We start from the raw sequence: 17,851 nt of genomic DNA, 5'->3' as shown, positions 1-17,851 counted from the left end.
TAGAGAAGCCCTCTCCGTGTCGCATTGTTAAAGATGGCCCAGCAAACAGTTTTTTAACGATTTCGTGTGCATGTAAATTGCCTTTCTGACCTTTGAAATGTTGTTTGTGTTATATATGTATATTTTAATTTTTGTTTATTGATTTTTAGAGAGAGGAAGTGGGGCAGAGAGGAAAAAACCCCATCAATCTGGTGTTCCACTTACTGATGCATTCATTGGTTGATTCTTGCATCCCGTGCCCTGACGGGATTAACAGCAACCTTGGTGTATCAGGATGTCATTATAACCAACATGGCATTGTTTATGTTAAATTATAAAAACATGAAGAGATTTCATGTCAAATATTAGTATAGTAACACTTTATAGCTAGAGAAGTAAAGGAAGACAATTAGGGGAAAATTAGTTTACAGGAATTCAGGTTTGAAGACTTTGGAACTAGAAAAACCCCAAATGAAAAAAATCAAAGGATACATAAGAAAAAAGTTAATATAAGAAATGTTTCTTTGTGTATTGTGAACAACTACTAAGACTGAAGGAGAAAATGGTTCAGAATGAATATGTTCTTATTTTCAACTTGGGCAGTGTCCCAAAGATTTTTAAAAGCATTTGATGTTAACACATCTCCTAGTTCACGTTTTATTTTTATGGATATTAGAGATCCTTTGCCTTTTGACTGTTTCAAATAGCTTAAACTATTGTTGAGATAATTATATGAGTAATTAACAATGGTGAGTTTTAAAATGAAATTGTTGTCATCAGCTAAGAACAGGGTATTCAAAAATAGAAAAGCTTTATCTTGATGATGTTAAGATGAATGATTTTGCCCTGGCTGGCGTAGCTCAGTGGATTGAGCGCGGGCCTGCGAACCAGACGATCGCGGTTCAATTCCCAGTCAGGGCACATGCCTAGGTTGCAAACCGGTTCCTTGCAGGCAACTACCAGCAGGGGATGCACAAAAGGCAACCATACATTGATGTTTCTCTCCCTCTCTCCTTCCCCTCTAAAAATAAATAAATAAATAAAGTCTTTAAAAAAAAAGATGAATGATTTTAAATTAGCAATCCTACAATTTTAAGAGGCTATTTGGATTTTTCCGTAAATCTTAAAACTAAAGGTTGTTTGCCTAATTAATTTACAAGATTCTTCTACTGCACTCAGTTTTACACAGAAACAAAAGAGAGAGTTATCTATTGAATTTTATTTAAGATGAGCATTACGTTCTCATATCCACCACCTCCCTCAAATACACACCTGTGTGGGCACACAAGTTGAGTCAGAAAATGTATGAGAGGGGAAATATATAACACAAGTATTTGAATATTCTGTTCACTCTCAATTAAAAGAAAAAATGGACAATTATTGGACAAAGAGAAAAGAATTTGGGGGACCTAAAATAAAATACTTGGTTCACTTACATACTATGCTATAGATTTCTTTTAATATAAATAGTAATAAAATGAATTTTATTTAATTTTTACAATGATTTATTAATTAAAAAATACTAATAAAAAAGCTGGAGAATGTTTAAGACCCTGTTACCTAAATAAAAAACCTTGTTACCTGATTAATCATCTTGAAGGTGTTTCCAAGTAAGAGTAAATTTGACTATACTTTGCTCTTTACTGTAAGCAATGAGTGTCTGCTTTATATTGCCTCCCTGACATTCAGTGTACAGAGATAACAGCTCTTGTCATAACATTTTACTAAAGAACCTGTCTTTATCTATCCTGTGCTAAGGTATGCATTAGCTCCAATAGCTTGTAAAACATGTTGTGGAGCCCTGAACAGGTGGCTCAGTTGGAACTTCTTCCCATACACCAAAGGGTTGCGGGTTCGATTCCCAGTTAGGGCACATACCTAGGTTACTGGTTCTACCCATGGTTGGGGCATATAGGAGAGGCAGTCAATCAATGTTTCTTGTACACATCGATGTTTCACTCTCTCTCTCTAAAATCAGTTAAAAATAAACATGGCCCTCAGATTTCTTTGAAATGTTATCTACTGTTTGACCCTTGCCACCCTGTATTCCTGTGTATTACAACCCAATAAAAGCCCTTGTAGGAAGTGGCTTAACGCCTTTTTCCCCTGAGAAACTGGCCACTGCTCAAGTCCTTTTTCCTTTGGAAAACTGGTCACCTCTCCTCCCCAAGCAGATCATGTCTCAGTCATGTTTACTCTCATCTGTGGCACACAGGGGGACTTGCCAGGAAAGTTGCCCCCACACCCCTCTAAAGATAAATAAATAAAATCTTTTAAAAAATTCTTGCCCTGGCTGGTGTAGCTCAGTGGATTGAGCACGGGCCTGCGAACCACACGACAGCGGTTCGATTCTCAGTCAAGGCACATGCCTGGGTTGCAGGCCAGTTCCCAGTGGGGGACACATGAGAGGCAACCACACATTGATACTTCTCTCCCTCTCTCCTTCCCTTCCCCTCTCTCTGAAAATAAATAAATAAAATATAAAAAACTCTTTAAAAAATTAAAATAACCATGTTTTGTAGAATTTCATGATGTCATTAACATTTCCATTGTAGAAAATAGTTCCAGATCACAAATGATCTGTTATTAACTTACACAAGTCATGGCAGACTGGCAAACCACAAGTAAATAATAGTAATACTTCTAACGAGATTCATTCACAATGTGAAGTCTTGTTCTTGCATATACTTATTATCCCAGCGTTATATATTTTTTTAGATTTTATTTATTTATTTATTTAGACAAAAGAAGGGAGGGAGAAAGAGAGGGAGAGAAACATCAGTCTGTGGTTGTGTCTCATGTACCCCCCATTGGGGACTTGACCTGGCCTCCAATTCAGGCGTGTGCCCCGATCAGGAATCGAACCGGCAACCCTTTGGTTCACAGGCCAGCGCTCAATCCACTGAGCCACACCAGCCAGGGCTGCAGTGTTATATTTTTTATTAAATCATTAGTGTTACCATTATTGTAACTATATAAATGTTGTTCATAGTTGAGACATATAGTGTAGTATTATTATGCTTCTTTCATATATGACACTTCGTTTTTCCTGGAGTTAATGATTACTTCAGTCACGTTGTTTGATTGATTTCTTTCCTTGTACCCATTACTAATTTATTCTTATGTTTATTAATTTTAGAGAGAGGAAAGGAGAGAGAAAAACATAGATATGTTGTTCCACTTATTTACTCACTTATTGATTGATTCTTGTATGTGCCTTGACCGAGGATTGAATCTGCAACTTCGGCACATTGGGACAGTGCTCTAACCAAAGCTACCCTGCCAGGGCTCCTGTTACTAATTTTTTAGCCAATCCCTTCATAGATGTAAAATTCTACTCCTTAAACTCATATCAGTCAGGTAGTCTGTTAGGTTTTTTGTTTGTTTGTTTAGTTTGGAGACGTCTTTCCTCCTGCCATTTACCCTTCTACTCTTGTAAGGACCGAGTGATTTTTAGGCCTGCTACACAGATGTTGTTCTGGAACTTCATTTTGCCTTTCTTGGACTCCCCAGTTTGCTAGATGGCACTGTACTGTTTTTGACCATTTGTATTGTTTCCAGTTTTTGCCTATTATAATGTTGCTTTGCACATTGTTGTCTATGTTTCTGCATGCAAGTATTTCTGTTGGATGTTGACCTCAAAGTGGAATTGCTGGGTCATAGTTTGTGCATGTATGAAATTGTGAGCTTGGATGGAAAAATTACAGCTTTATTTTCACTAACCATCAAATGAAATTTAGTATTTCCCTCTCAATTAGGAATGTAAGCAATAAACCATAGCAATATTAGCTATGATTTTGACCAATAGAAATCATATATCTTTTCCTAGCACATTACAGTTGTTGCACATAATGAGAAATACTGTTTACACAGATGCCTTCAGTTTCCTGAACTTTTCTGAGTTTCTGCAACAAAAATTGGCTTATTTCCTGTTGGCTTCCCTCATGAGTGTAGTTTCCTAAGTCCTCCATTCAGCTAAGCAAGCTTTACGTCCTTGTGGGTCCACCTCTTTTATAATTACCTATTATCATTTTAGTGGGATTTCAGTGTGCAGAGGAAAACATGCTCATTCTCATGTTTCCAAAGTGTCCTGTGTGTCTTTAATCTGTAGTTCTTTGATATTACCTGTATATTGGGTTGGCCAGAAAGTCCATACAATAAAAGACACATTTTTCATTTTCACCAATAACTTTATTGATTTGGATATTGTGAGTGTGTTAGCCATCTCCCACATGGTGTCATATTGATTGTTCTCAGTTAATGTCTCCATTTGGTCATTATCAGCTTCAACTGGTCTATCTGACAGTGGAGCATTGTCCAATGAGAAATCTCCAGCGTGAAACTTTGCAAACCACTTTTGACACAATCAGTCACAGCACCTTCTCCATACACTGAAGAAATCTTATCTTCTTTTGCATTTCAGTTGCATTTTTACCTTTCTTGAAATAATAAAGCACAATATGTCCAAAATGTTGTGTATTTTCTTCCATCTTCAATATTAAAATAGCTACACAGAAATTCATCAATTTTGATAAGTTTTTAAAAAATGTACACTGATATGACAGCTATGACAATACAATCTAACTAAATTGTTTCAAATGAAGTTAAGCACAACTAAGTGCTACTAGAGCCATTTTACAGAAAAAAACAAATGAACTTTTTGGCCAACCCAATATATCTTTCATCTTTTTAAATAGCTTAATCTTGATAAAGGTATGTCTATTATATTAGTCTTTTTAAAGAACCAGCTTTTGGTTATGTCAATCTTTTCCATTTTTTGTGCATTTGTTTTGTTTTATTAATTTTTGCTCTTCTCTATTAATTCTTCTCTCTGTTAGGTTTCTTCTGCTCTCTCTAGCTTCACAAATTGAATGCTCAATGCATTATTTTGGAATGTTTTTTAAAGTGCATTTTACACTATAAATTTATGCATTGTTCCATTTTAGATGCATCTCACATGTTTTTATATGTATTTTATTGTGATCAATTTTAACCTTTTCATGATTCTTATTAAGATTTTCTTATGAACTGATTAGCTATTTAGGGATGTTTTTTTAGTTTTTTTTAAATTTTGATTTATTGATTCTAGAGAGAAAGGGAGTGAGAGAAAGATAAACATTAATTCACTCTTCCACCCATCCATGTATTCATTGGTTGATTCCTGTGTGAGCTGTGACCAGTGATCGAACTCGCAACCCTGGCACATTAGGCTTGAGCTATAACCAAACTACATGGCCAGGCCATGTTTTCAGTTTTTTTGGTGTATGTTTTGTTTGTTTTTTCCTGTCTTTTTAGTGTTGATTTAAAATTTCAACATGTAGTGGCGGGGGAGGAAGGGCAGGAGAAGTGGTTTTCCAATTCCTGAGGTTTTCCTCCCTGCCCTCTTTTGATGTTGTGTTCTTGTCCACAGGGATACCCAGCCACCACCCCAGGATCTACAACATCCACAGTGGACATGTCAGCTGGTACCCTGTTAATCTCATCATTGTCATTGGTGGCTACACAGTCTGCAGAGTTGGGGTACTGGAGGACTCCTTACCCCTCTTGGACATCTTTTTGACCATCCTCTTGTCCCCTTTTGGGTTCTTCTGCTGTTTTGCCTTGAGGAGGCTAAGATGTCCCAATTGTGGAGCAAACTTTACCTAAAGGGAACAGCACCCCTGGCTTTCCTGCATTCAGCTGTCTTTTTCTTTTTATAAGTTTAAATCTCTTTTAAATTTATTTATCTTTAGAGGGGAAGGGAAGGAGAGAGGGAGAGAAATATCAATGTATGGTTGCCTCTCATGGGTCCCCTGCCGGGAACTGGCCTGCAACCCAGGCATGTGCCCTGACTGGGAATCGAACCGCGATGGTGTGGTTTGCAGGCCCACGCTCAATCCACTGAGCTACACCAGCCAGGGCATCAGCTGTCTTTTTCTAATGTAAATGTTGTGTACAGAAGCTTTATTTGATTATGTTTCAGGACTGTTCTGTGAAGGGAGGTCGGATAGACTTGGCATGTGCAAGTTGGGTTCACAGGCATGAGTCATGAGTCATGATTCATGGAGTGTGGACACGTGGCAATATTGTTCCCATGGTTAATAACAACTCAATAAAGCACTGCTTTTATTTTTTGCAGTCTCCAATTTGATAAAGGTGAGAAATACTGTTTTAAATAAATGAGATTTATGCCATTTAAGCATTTTTCAACATGCACTTCTACTTTTTTTTCAATTAGCAATAATCACGCCTCGGATAAACCTCATTGGCTACAACACCACCTCTGCACAAAGCTCAACATGCAGGTGTAACTTTTAATAAGTTTAGAGTTAATAATTAACTACATTATTCTTTTAAATAATATGTGGAGTTTTCAGTGCTTTAACTCCAGTATTTCCTATCACAACATCCACTTTTTTATGTTATGGTTATAAGGTAATTTGGGTTTTATTCTTTAAATCTCCTATTTATATAAAGAGTACAAATTTATGTTTTTTAAAAATCTTCATCCCTGGCTGGTGTAGCTCAGTGGATTGAGCGTGGGCCTGTGAACCACACGATTGCGGTTCCATTCCCAGTCAGGGCACTTGCCTGGGTTGCAGGCCAGTTCCCAGCAGGGGACGCACCAGAGGCAACCATACATTGATGTTTCTCTCCTTCTCTCCTTCCCTTCCCCTCTAAAGATAAATAAATAAAATCTTTAAAAAAATAAATAAAATGACTCTTAAAAAAATCTTCACTAGAGGATATGTGGATATGTGTATTGACTTTAGAGAGAGAGGGAGACAGAGAAACATCGGCTAGTTTCCTCCTGTATGTACCCCAACCAGAGATTGAACCCACAACCTAGGTATTTGCCCTGACCTGGAATTGAACTCACAACCTTTTGGTGACTGGTCGACCCTCCAACTAACTGAACCACTGCGCTAGGGTAACATTTAGGTTTTGCAACATCTTCTATTCACCATTTCTTTTTGCTTTTTTCTCCTTTCTTGGTGCAATTTCCTTACAAAATTTTTAATGAAAGTTTAAGAAAATATTTATTTTTTAGAGAGAGGGGAAGGGAGGGAGAAAGAGATGGAGAAAAACACTGATGTGCAAGAGAAACATAGATTGGTTGCCTCTCACACAGCCCCAATTATGGACCTGGCCCACAACCCAGGCATGTGCCCTAGATGGGAACAGAACCAGTGACCCTCCGGTTCGTAGGCTGGCGCTCAATCCACTGAGCCATACCTTTCAGGGCAAGACTTGCTTTATTTCTAACAAACTGTGAGCTACCTGACCGGGGCTTGGGATTGGAGTTTATCAATGAGGTTAGTTTATTGGATCAAAGTATTTCATTTGAGGAAACTAGTGAGCTTGAATGATTGTTGGCATTCAAGGAAAATCTTATTTCCTGGCAGAGGAAATATGTTACCTGGAAGCTTCATTCTCTTGTTGGCATTCCTATCTCTAAATTTTTTAAAAATTAAATAAATTCCTGGCTGGTGTAGCTCAGTGGATTGAGCACAGGCTTTCGAACCAAAGCATTGCCGGTTTGATTCCCAGTCAGGGCACATTCCTGGGTTGCAGGCCAGGTCCCCAGTATGGGCTGTGCTAGAGGCAACCATACATTGATGTTTCACTCCCTCTCTTCTCCATCCCAATCTCTCTAAAATAAATAAATTAATTAATTAAAAATCAAGCCCTGGCTGGCGTAGCTCAGTGGATTGAGCACAGGCCTGTGAACCAGAGGATCGCGGTATGATTCCCAGTCGGGGCACATGCCTGGGTTGCAAGCCAGTTCCCTGCAGGCCAACTTCCAGCAGGGGACGCACAAAAGGCAACCATACATTGATGTTTCTCTCCCTCTCTCCTTCCCTTCTAAAGATAAATAAATAAATGAAATCTTTAAAAAAATTTAAAAATCAAATAAATTTATTTTATCATGGTAAGAAGACTTAACATGAGGAGCACTTGAGTTCTTACTCCCTGGTGTATGTTGTCAGTTTGGCTCAAATAAACTCTTAAAAAAAAAGAAAACAGGAGATCTAACTTCTTAACAGATTGTTCAGTGTACAATACAGTAGTGTTTACTGTTGGCACAATGTCGCACAGCATTTTTCTATTCATCTTGCATTATTGAAACTTGATACCCATAGATTAGCAAGTCCTCATTTTTCCCTACCCCCAGCCCTTTACAACCACCATTCTGTTCTGTGCTTCTATGAGTTTGACTATTTTAGATACCTCATCTAACAGGAATCACATAGTATTTGTCCTCTTGTGACTGGCCTATTTCATGTAGCATGATGTCCTAAAGGTTCACCCATGTTGTCGCATATAGTGAATTTCCTTCCTTTTGTAAGACTGAATAATACTGCATTGACTTTACAAACCATGTTTTCTTTATCCATCTGTGGATGGAGATATAGGTTGTTTCCACATCTTGGCTGTCGTGCACAGTACTACAATGAACTTAGGATTTCTAATATCTCTTGGAGAGCCAGATTTCAATTCTCTTGGCTCAATACCAAGACTGCTACATCATATGGTAATTCCATTTTATATTTTAACTACATTTTATTGATTATGCTATTACAGTTGTTCCATTCTTTTTTACTTCCCATTATGCCCCTCTACCCTGCACACCCCTCCCTCTAGCAATCCCCACCCCCTTAGTTCATGTCCATGGGTCATACATATAAATCCTTTGGCCTTCCCATTTCCTATAATATTCTGACACACCCCCCCCCGTTTATTTTCTACCTACTAATTATGCTTCTTAATCCCTGTACTTTTTCCCTCATTCTCTCCCTCCCCCTCCTTGCTGATAACCCTCCATGTGATCTCTATTTCTGAGACTCTGTTCCTGTTCTAGTTGTTTGCTTAGTTTGTTTTTGTTTTTCTTTTTTTTAAAGATTTTTTATTTATCTTTAGAGGGGAAGGAGAGAGGGAGAGAAACATCAATGTATGGTTGCCTTTCGTGCATCCCCTGCTGGGAACTGGCCTGCAGGGAACCAGCCTGCAACCCAGGCATGTACCCTGACTGGGAATCAAACCACGATCTTCTGGTTCTCGGGCCCGTGCTCAATCCACTGAGCTACACCAGCCAGGGCTTGTTTTTCTTTTTTAAAATATTTTTATTTGTTTTATTTTTAGAGAAAGGGGAAGGGAAGGAGAAAGTGAGAGAGAAACATCAATGAGTGGTTGCCTCCCATGCATCCCCCACTGGGGACCCGGGCCACAACCCAGGCATGTGCCCCGACCAGGAACCGAACCGGCGACCCTTTGCTTCACAGGCTGTGCTCAATCCACTGAGCCATACCAGCCAGGGCTGTTTTTGTTTTTCTTTAGGTTCAGTTGTTGACAGTTGTATTTGTTGTCATTTTAGTGTTCATATTTTTGATCCTCTTTTTCTTAGATAAGTCCCTTTAACATTTGATATAATAAAGGCTTGGTGATGACGAACTCCTTTAACTTGACCTTATCTGGGAAGCACCCTATCTGCCCTTCCATTCTAAATGAAAGCTTTGCCTGGCAGAGTAATCTTGGATGTGGTTCTTTGCCCTTCATGACTTTGAGTATTTCTTTTGTGCCTCTTCTTGCCTGTAATGCTTCTTTTGAGAAACCAGCTGATAGTCTTCTGGGAATTCCTTTGTAGGTAATTGTCTCCTCTTCTCTTACTACTTTTAAGATTCCCTCTTTATCTTTAATCTTGAGTCATGTAGTTATGATGTGCCTTGGTGTGTGCTTTCTTGGGTTCAACTTCTTTTGGACTCTCTGAGCTTCCTGGACTTCCTAGAAGTCTATTTCCTTTGCCAGGTTGGGGAAGTTCTCCTCCATTATGTTTTCAAATAAGTTTTCAGTTTCTTGCTCTTCCTCTTGTCCTTCTAGCATCTCTATGATTCAGATGTTGGAACATTTAAAGTTGTTCCGGAGGTTCCTAAGCCTCTCCTCATTTTTTTGAATTCTAGTTTCTTCATTCTGTTCTAGTTGAAAGTATATTTCTTCCTTCTGCTCCAAATAATTGATCTGAGTCCTGGTTTTCTTCCCTTTGCTGTTGGTTCCCTGTATATGTTTCTCTATCACTTTGCATAGCCTTCACTTTTTCCTCTATTTTGCAGCCATACTCAACCATTTCTGTGAGCATCCTGATTGCCAGGGTTTTGAATTCTGTCTGCATCTGATAGCTTGACTTTCTCCTTGTTGCTTAGTTCTTTCTCTGGAGTTTTGATCTGTTCTTTCATTTGGCCCATATTTCTTTGTTTTGGCACACCTGTTGTGTTGTAAGGGGGAGAGCCTTAGGTATTTGCCAGGGTAGGGCAACCCGGGTTGCTGTGTTGTGGTGCTGTCTCTGGGAGAGGAGTCAGAGAGGGAACAATGTCACTTCCTCAGCAATCACCTCACTTTCAGTCATTTCCCCCAGTCCCCACGAGCAAATTGTGCCTTTGTGGTGGTGATTCCCAGGTGAGTGGGCTTGTGTATGTTCTGGGACTCCATGGGCCCCTTCAATGAACTCTCTTGTGAAGCTGGGAGTTTCTCCCACCGCTGAAAATCCCACAGTTTTTTAAAAAACTATTTTATTTATTTATTTATCTTTAGAGGGTAAGGAGAGGGAGAGAAACATCAATGTATGGTTGCCTTTCTTGCGTCCCCTGCTGGGAGTTGGCCTGCAGGGAACCGGCCTGCAACCCAGGCATGTGCCCTGACTGGGAATCGAACCGTGATTCTCTGCTTCGCAGGCCCGTGCTCAATCCACTGAGCTACACCAGCCAGGGCCCCACAGGTTTTTATAGCCTGAGGTTCTGAGGCTTTATTTCCCTGTCCTAGAACCCTGGGTTCTGCTGTGTATCTCACCCCCTAGTTGTTCCTCCTGGTTCACCTGCATGTGAATATGGAACCACTGGGTCTGCCAGCCGCTGACTTGACATGTGTCCTCTCTGCCCCAGCTGCCTGTCTCTGCCCCTCCTACTGATGGGGGACTAAAATGTTGGAAAAATTTTAGATTCAGGTAATAGCTAGTAAGCTTAGAAATCAATGTATATAAAAGCTATTGTTTCAGGAACTGAAGATATGCCCCACCTTGACTCCAGGAGAGGGTAAAGAGTTCCACTACTGTGTCTCAGGAGGACTGCAAGCAGTCAAGATGGTATCTGAGCCACTGTGCTCCAGGGTGAGATGCCCACCGCCCAGGGCACAGATGAAAGAATGCTGCAGCTTTTTATCCCATTAACTTTTCCCCTGAATTCCAATCCCCTTACCCACACTTTTCTAATCTGTACAAAAAAGGTTTAAAATGGAATTTAAAGATGGTCCAATAGGGCACGAACCCACACTCTCCTCAGCTAGTTGGCCATCTGAATATAGCGCCCATAAAGATTCATTCCCTGTCTCTGCTTATTGGGTCTGGTAGGTGACAGGCAGCATGAATGCTGGCTTTTCAGGTTTCACTTTAACCCAAAAAGTGAATGTTTCTTCTTTAATTCCTTGGTGGTCAGACTTCCATACAGTTTTATTTTCTGGCAGTTCCGGTTTGTTTTTTGTTTTTACACTGGTGGTTGTCCTTCTTTTGGTTTTGCAAGGGGGTGAAGTGTATCGACCTACACTTCCATCTTGGCCAGAAGTCTCATTTTTACATTTTTGAGGCACCTCCATACTGTTTTACTTAGCAGCTGCACCGACAGTGGTTCCAACTTCTCCACATCCTCACCAACAATTCTTGTCTTTTGTTCTTGTTGTTGCTGTTGTTAACAGGTATCCTAACAGGTTTGAGGTGATATTGTGGTTTTGATTTGCACTTACCGGATGACTAGTGACATTGAGTATCTTTTCCTATATCTGTTGAGCACTTGTATATGTCTGAGAAATGTCTAATCAAATCTTTAACCCATTTTTAACTGGGTTGTTAGTTTTTATTTTTTTACTGATGAGTTATAGGAATTCTTTACATATTTTGAAGACTACTCCCTTATCAGATATATAGTTTACAAATATTTTCTCCCATTCTATAGATTGCATTTCTACTCTGTTTTTTTTTAAAGATTTTATTTATTTGTCCTTAGAGGGGAAGGGAAGGAGAGAAGGAGAGAAATATCAATGTATGGTTGCCTCTCTGAGTCCCCTGCTGGGAACTGGCCTGCAACCCAGGCATGTGCCCTGACTGGGAATCGAACTGCAATCGTCTAGTTTGCAGGTCCGCGCTCAATCCACTAAGCTACACCAGCCAGGGCCATTTTTACTCTGTTAATTGTTTCCTTTGCTGTACAGAAGCCTTTTAAGTTGATGTAGTTCTATTTGTTCATTTGTGCTTTTGGTGTCATTTCCATGAAATCACTGTCAAACCTGATGTCATAAAGATGTTCTCTTATGTTTCTTCTAGAAGCTTTACACTTTCAAGTCTTATGTTTGAGTCTTTATTTTTAGTTGACTTTTGTGTATAGTGTAAGATAAGGATCCAATTTATTTGAATTGTTTGCATGTGGATATTTAGTTTTGTGTCCTACTTTCCTGCTGTCCAATGCAGTGGTGAGTCATTACCTTACTGGGCCTCTTGGCAGCAGTTTGAGGCAGGAGATAGCCAGCAAGGAGTGTACCCCAGAGGTGCCCCAGGGCTAAGACAAAGGACATCGACACAAGACAGAGACCCTGTTCCACCACCAGTTGTTCCTGCTTTCTGGAAAAGCACTGAATTATGGTGAATCAAGAATGCACCTGTGCAGAAGATGCTACATGACCTCTGCTTCAGTATAATAGCATTATAATGAGTTAACATTGTGTCACCCCCTCCCCTAGTGGACAATCAAAGAAAATCATGGGAGGCCACATGTGCAGTCATTTTAAAGTAATACAACTACTTGTACATGCACAATAAAACTCTGCCAAAACTAGCCAGGAAATATCTGCCCTTAAGAATAGAATCCCTCCTGCTCCTGAGGTCAGTCTCTGCTCAGAGTGGGCCTGCTCCCATGTTCTGTGGAGTGTACTATCACTTACTAAATCCACTCTCCCTCTTTCTGCTATAAACTCTCTGTGTGTTCAGTTCAGTTCTTTGCCCATGATCATCAAGAACCTGGTTACCTGTGCCCACCTGTGATAATTTGATATAGTTATCACCTTGTTCTCCCTGTAACTCTTTCTTCCCTTTGCTTCTGGGACTCCAGGGTCTATTGGTTTTCCTTCAATCTCACTAATCAATCAGTCACTGCTGGCTCATGCTCTCTTTATCCTCTAGAGTCTGGGGTTGGAGAGTCACAGGGTTTGGGCCTTGGACCGCTTCTGTCTGTGCACTCCCTCCCTCCAGGATCACATCCCACCTCAGGTCTTTAACTGCCCGCTATGCACCAGCACTGCTGCCCTGGCCCCTGCTCAGGCTCCATGCAGACAGATCCAGCTGCCTTCTCAAAGCTCCAGTTTTAGACATCGAATGGGTCTCTCACACAGCACGTCCAAACTGGGGTCCTCCTCATCTTCCTGCTCCCCATCTCTTCCACCTTGCTTAACAGCATCTCCATCCTTCCAGTTGCTTGGGCAAAAATGCTGGCATCATCCTAGCACCTCACTTTCCTCTCATACCGAAACACGCAGTCTCAGCAAACATTCCCCATCCCATCCACAATGAGATCTCTACCCCTTGCTGTGGCCCACATGGCCCTACTTGACTGGGTCTTTCTGTACCTCACCCACCCCATCTCCTACCGACTTCACCCCCCACCCGACCCCCTCGTGCTGCTCCAGTACTTCCCAATCCCACCTGCTTGTTCCTCTGTCACACCAAACACGTTCCCACCCCAGGGCCTTTGCACCTGCAGTTCCTGCTGCCTGGTGTCACCTTTCCCCATTCATTAGCAAGGCCTGCCCCCTCACTTCAGTCTGCTCACATGTCCCCTGGGCAGAAAGGCCTCTTCTCTGGCCACCCTTGTCTAAACCACCCTCTGCTCCCTCTCTGTTGTCACACCCTGCTTTATTTGTATCCCTTCACTGTGTGGATCTCTCCAACCACAGTGTAAGCTCCGTGAGTTGAGGGAATTGGTTTCTTCCCTGCCGTCACCCCCCCACCAGTGTAGTGCACAGAACACATATGTTGAGGCAAGGAATGACTCAATCTGATCATGTTGCTCTCGCAGCTAAAAACCCTACAATGCTCCCTCATGTCTCTGTGCCTTTGCCCCTGCTCTTCCCTCTGCTTGGAAGGCTCTTCTCCTCCTAGTCTGCCTGGAAAACTCTTGCTCATCCTTCAAGGCCTGACCCAACTGTCACCACCTTGGTGAGCCCCACGCCCGCAGGTAGAGTTAGCCAGTTGTCCCTTGGTGACCCTGCAGCATCCTGTACGTGCCTCCGTTAATGCTTGACTGTCGTGTGATTTTTCTGTCTGTCTTCCCCAGTAAACTGTGATCTTCCTGGAGACAGATACCATGTCCTCTTCTCCTGTTTCCCTAAGGCCTAGTCCAGTCCTTGCACAGCCTGAAGTAAATATTTGGTAAAGGAATGCTGACTGAATGAATAAATGAACTGTGGACAAAAGGGGGCTACTTACTAAACCTGACAAGCTCATGGGAGATCTGCATGGTGGTGTTACAAACTCTGAGACCAAAGTAACCACATAGGATGGTCTGAAATTAAAATTTTCTAGTAACTAAAAGCGGTCCATGGCAGGTAGTCATGTCCTAGGACAGTATTTTTCCTTAAAGTCAGTCAATCTTCACCTTAACTGATGCTATCATTTTTTTTTTGCATCTAAGATAGCATACCTTTGGGATATCAAAGTAATTTCCTCTCACCCCACTCCTCAAAGCACAAACACCCTTCATTTTAATTATTATGTTAATTGTTAACTGTACCCACAAATATAATAGAAGCATGTGTCTGGAACCAAACAAAAAATGGAGGCTGGCTACCTGTCACCACAAAAACCAGACTTGTGAGGCATTTGGTAGTGTAAAAGTAAAGAGTTTTTTAAAAAAAATTTAAAGATTTTATTTATTTATTAGAGAAGGGAACGGAGAGAGACAGAAGAAGATAAACATCAATGTGTGGTTGTCTCTTACACCGCCCCCTAGTGGGGACCTGGCCCGAAACCCTGGCATGTCCTCTGAGAATCTAACTGGTGACACTTTGGTATGCAGGCTGGTGTTCAATCCACTGAGCCACATCAGTCAGGGCAAAAAATAAAGAGGTTTTATTCAGGTACTGTGTGATCTGGAGCATGGCAGACTCCTGTCTCAAAGCTCATCCTCTCTGCAAGAGCAAGACAAAAGCCAGTATCAAAAGATCCTGCTCCAAGTTAAAGTACAGTACTTTGGTGCCTGCGGGTGGCTGCTAGGCAGTCATAGTCCACATTCAGGTAGTGTAGCTTAGTATATCTGGCTGCTGTTCATTTCAGGGTCCCTCCTGGTTCCTGTGTGTAGAGCCCATGCAGCCAAGGGCCTGCAGCCAATAGGGTCACAAGGTTGTGTGCTCCTGGAGGAGAGCATGCGAATGCACTTGCAAATGCATCACCAGGTGACCAAGAGCACAAGAGTGGCTCCCTGTGGGAAGCCCACGGACCAAGTAGCTGCTAAGTACATGTTGTCCATGAAGAAAATAGCCACTGCACCTTGCCAGTGTAGGTCCTGAGCCAGTGAGCCTCAAGCAAGAAGCCTCGTTGTTCCCCTGGGATTATATTAGTTTGGGTGTGGGATGGACCAGGCACTTTCTCACAATGATGAATCAACTTCCCAAACTTTTGCATCCTTCTGGGGGAGTGGGGGTCTACCTTCCAACCAATCCCTTCTTTCCCCAGGATAGACCGACAGGTTTCTTTGTTCTTGTGCCTCCCCCTGTACCATTTTGACTTCTATGGTGCATGTGCCTACCTTACACTGTTTCTACCCCGAGTCAGGTACCAGAAATGAGGTGAGGGCTTTTTCCTGCCCAATGACCTTGCTAGCCTTTGTGTGCTCAGTTTAAGAACCTCCCCTTCCTGCCATCTTGGCTGATCTGGGAGACTCCCCACCACTCTGGACAGACTGACTGTCTACCAATAACAATTATACCCACAAATGTAAAAGAAGTATGTGACTATACCCACAAATGTAAAGGAAGTTGGTGTCTATTCATTTTACTTTTATCCAGTCCCAGAGATTTCCACACTTTGCTTTCTCCTGCCTACCTAATCTACCACCAGTGAATTTCATGTAACTCCCTTATGCCTCTTCCTTTGATTGTTATGTATAAAATAAGGTGTGTAACTGCTATTCTCTGGAGCACTTTCTCAATCCTTTGACATTTTACTTCCCACTAATTGTTGTTAATTTGGTTGAAATAAACTCATAAACACTCTTACAAGTTTGGATATTTCCTACGTTGACACAACCAACAGATGAGGAAAGGAAGTAGAGGGGAGGGAAAGAGGGAATCATCTCGTTCCCCGTAGATGTCCTTAGGGTGCCTGAACACCCCACACTAGGGAAATTCCTGTGTTCTCCAGACTAATATTGATGCCCTATTCCCTCATCCAAACTTTCTAGAAATAAGTACTAACCTCTTTGCCACTGCATGGAAGCAGAATTTGTCATCCCAGAGTATGTCTTCTTAAGGATTATTTTAGGCTGGTTATTTTTAAGACACAGCAGACATGGGAGAAGCTCGGAAAACCAAGTGGAAGTAGCCCTTTGTAAAGGACATTTGTTTTTAATGGAAATCTCCACCTGTACTGGCATTTGCTTCACTGAACCCGGTTGGCTTTCAATATCAATGGAGAAGGCATGGATTTACATCTACATAACAATATTGCCCTTGTTTACTGCGCTTTTCCTTCCTGGGAACCTCTCTCAACTGTCTTCACCCCCAAGGTCTTCTTTTGTCTTTAGGTGAAGGTGGTATTTATGGTGCTGTCTTCATCATTTTGGTGAGAGTTACTCAGTTTTCCTGGGCCTGGTCCCATGTATACAGGAGGTATGCATGTTACTAAAGTTTGTTTTTCTCCTGCTAATGTCTCTGTCAGGTTGATTAGACCATCCAGAAAAACCTCAAAAGATAAGAGTAGATTTTTCTTTTCTGACAGTTTCGGCAAGTAAGCCAGGAGAACTGACTGGTTGGGGAAGCACTAGCTCCTGGGAACTGCTGTAGCTGAGAACGATGTGATGTCTAATAAGCATTCTTATCCTATTGGCCTCCCTGATTTCCGTCTGTAGGGTTTTGTGAAAGGTACAAGTGTTGACAGCCCTTTCTCTAGGTTGGCAGGAGAAAATTTGTGACTCCTGTTTATTTCTTTTTCCATTGATCATTCTTCCTGAGATAGTTTTCCTTTGTCTACATTGTTTGTCTTATTCTGTTTTGAGAGCTTGGCTTTGACCTCCTCTTTCATCTCTGCCATCCCGACAGTGCACAGATTTGCTTGCATTTGGCACCTGGGCATATAGACTGGGGGTTCCAGGAAGCGCATCCAGTAGGATTGAAGGACAAGAATACCTAGGACTTGACTGGGCCACTGTAGCCACTGGACTGGCATTTTCTCACCTTTTTATCCGACCATGCCAGCTCTTGGGGGAATTTGTCATGAGGGATGCCAGTCCCTAAGGGGCCTTTGTCTTCTCAACCTTTGTTGCTTTACCACCTGTAATAATGAAGGGCTTTCACTGTCTTAGACTACTCTGGGGGTGAGCTTTTGGATGTTATGAAGGCTGCATACTTTGCACTCTCTCGTGAACAGCTCTTACTTCCTTGATTAAGCCAAAAAAAAACACACCCCACCTTATTGGTTCCAGTCGCTATTGAGATTAATTGATCCTACTACTTGTGAAATGGTCAGATAATGTATCCTTTGAATTGAAAAAACTTCTACATTGGAAAATTTTTACAGTTCCCATCATAACTACTGTTTCATTGGTACATATAGAAAGACCAAATTTCAAAAGCGTATCCAAAGAAT

At 41.4% G+C, this 17,851-nt stretch overlaps 1 pseudogene; it reads right to left on the bottom strand.

Moving 5' to 3' along the window:
* Positions 1–6,100: 6,100 nt before the first annotated feature.
* LOC119003029 (uncharacterized) lies at positions 6,101–6,253 on the bottom strand (annotated as a pseudogene).
* Between the last annotated feature and the right edge of the window lie 11,598 nt (positions 6,254–17,851).

The sequence above is a fragment of the Sturnira hondurensis genome, unplaced genomic scaffold, assembly GCF_014824575.4.
Source record: "Sturnira hondurensis isolate 20B ecotype Veracruz unplaced genomic scaffold, ASM1482457v3 Scaffold0018484, whole genome shotgun sequence".
NCBI lineage: Eukaryota > Metazoa > Chordata > Mammalia > Chiroptera > Phyllostomidae > Sturnira > Sturnira hondurensis.
Note: the sequence above shows the minus strand (reverse complement) of the source record. Positions and strands in the feature narration are given on the sequence as shown.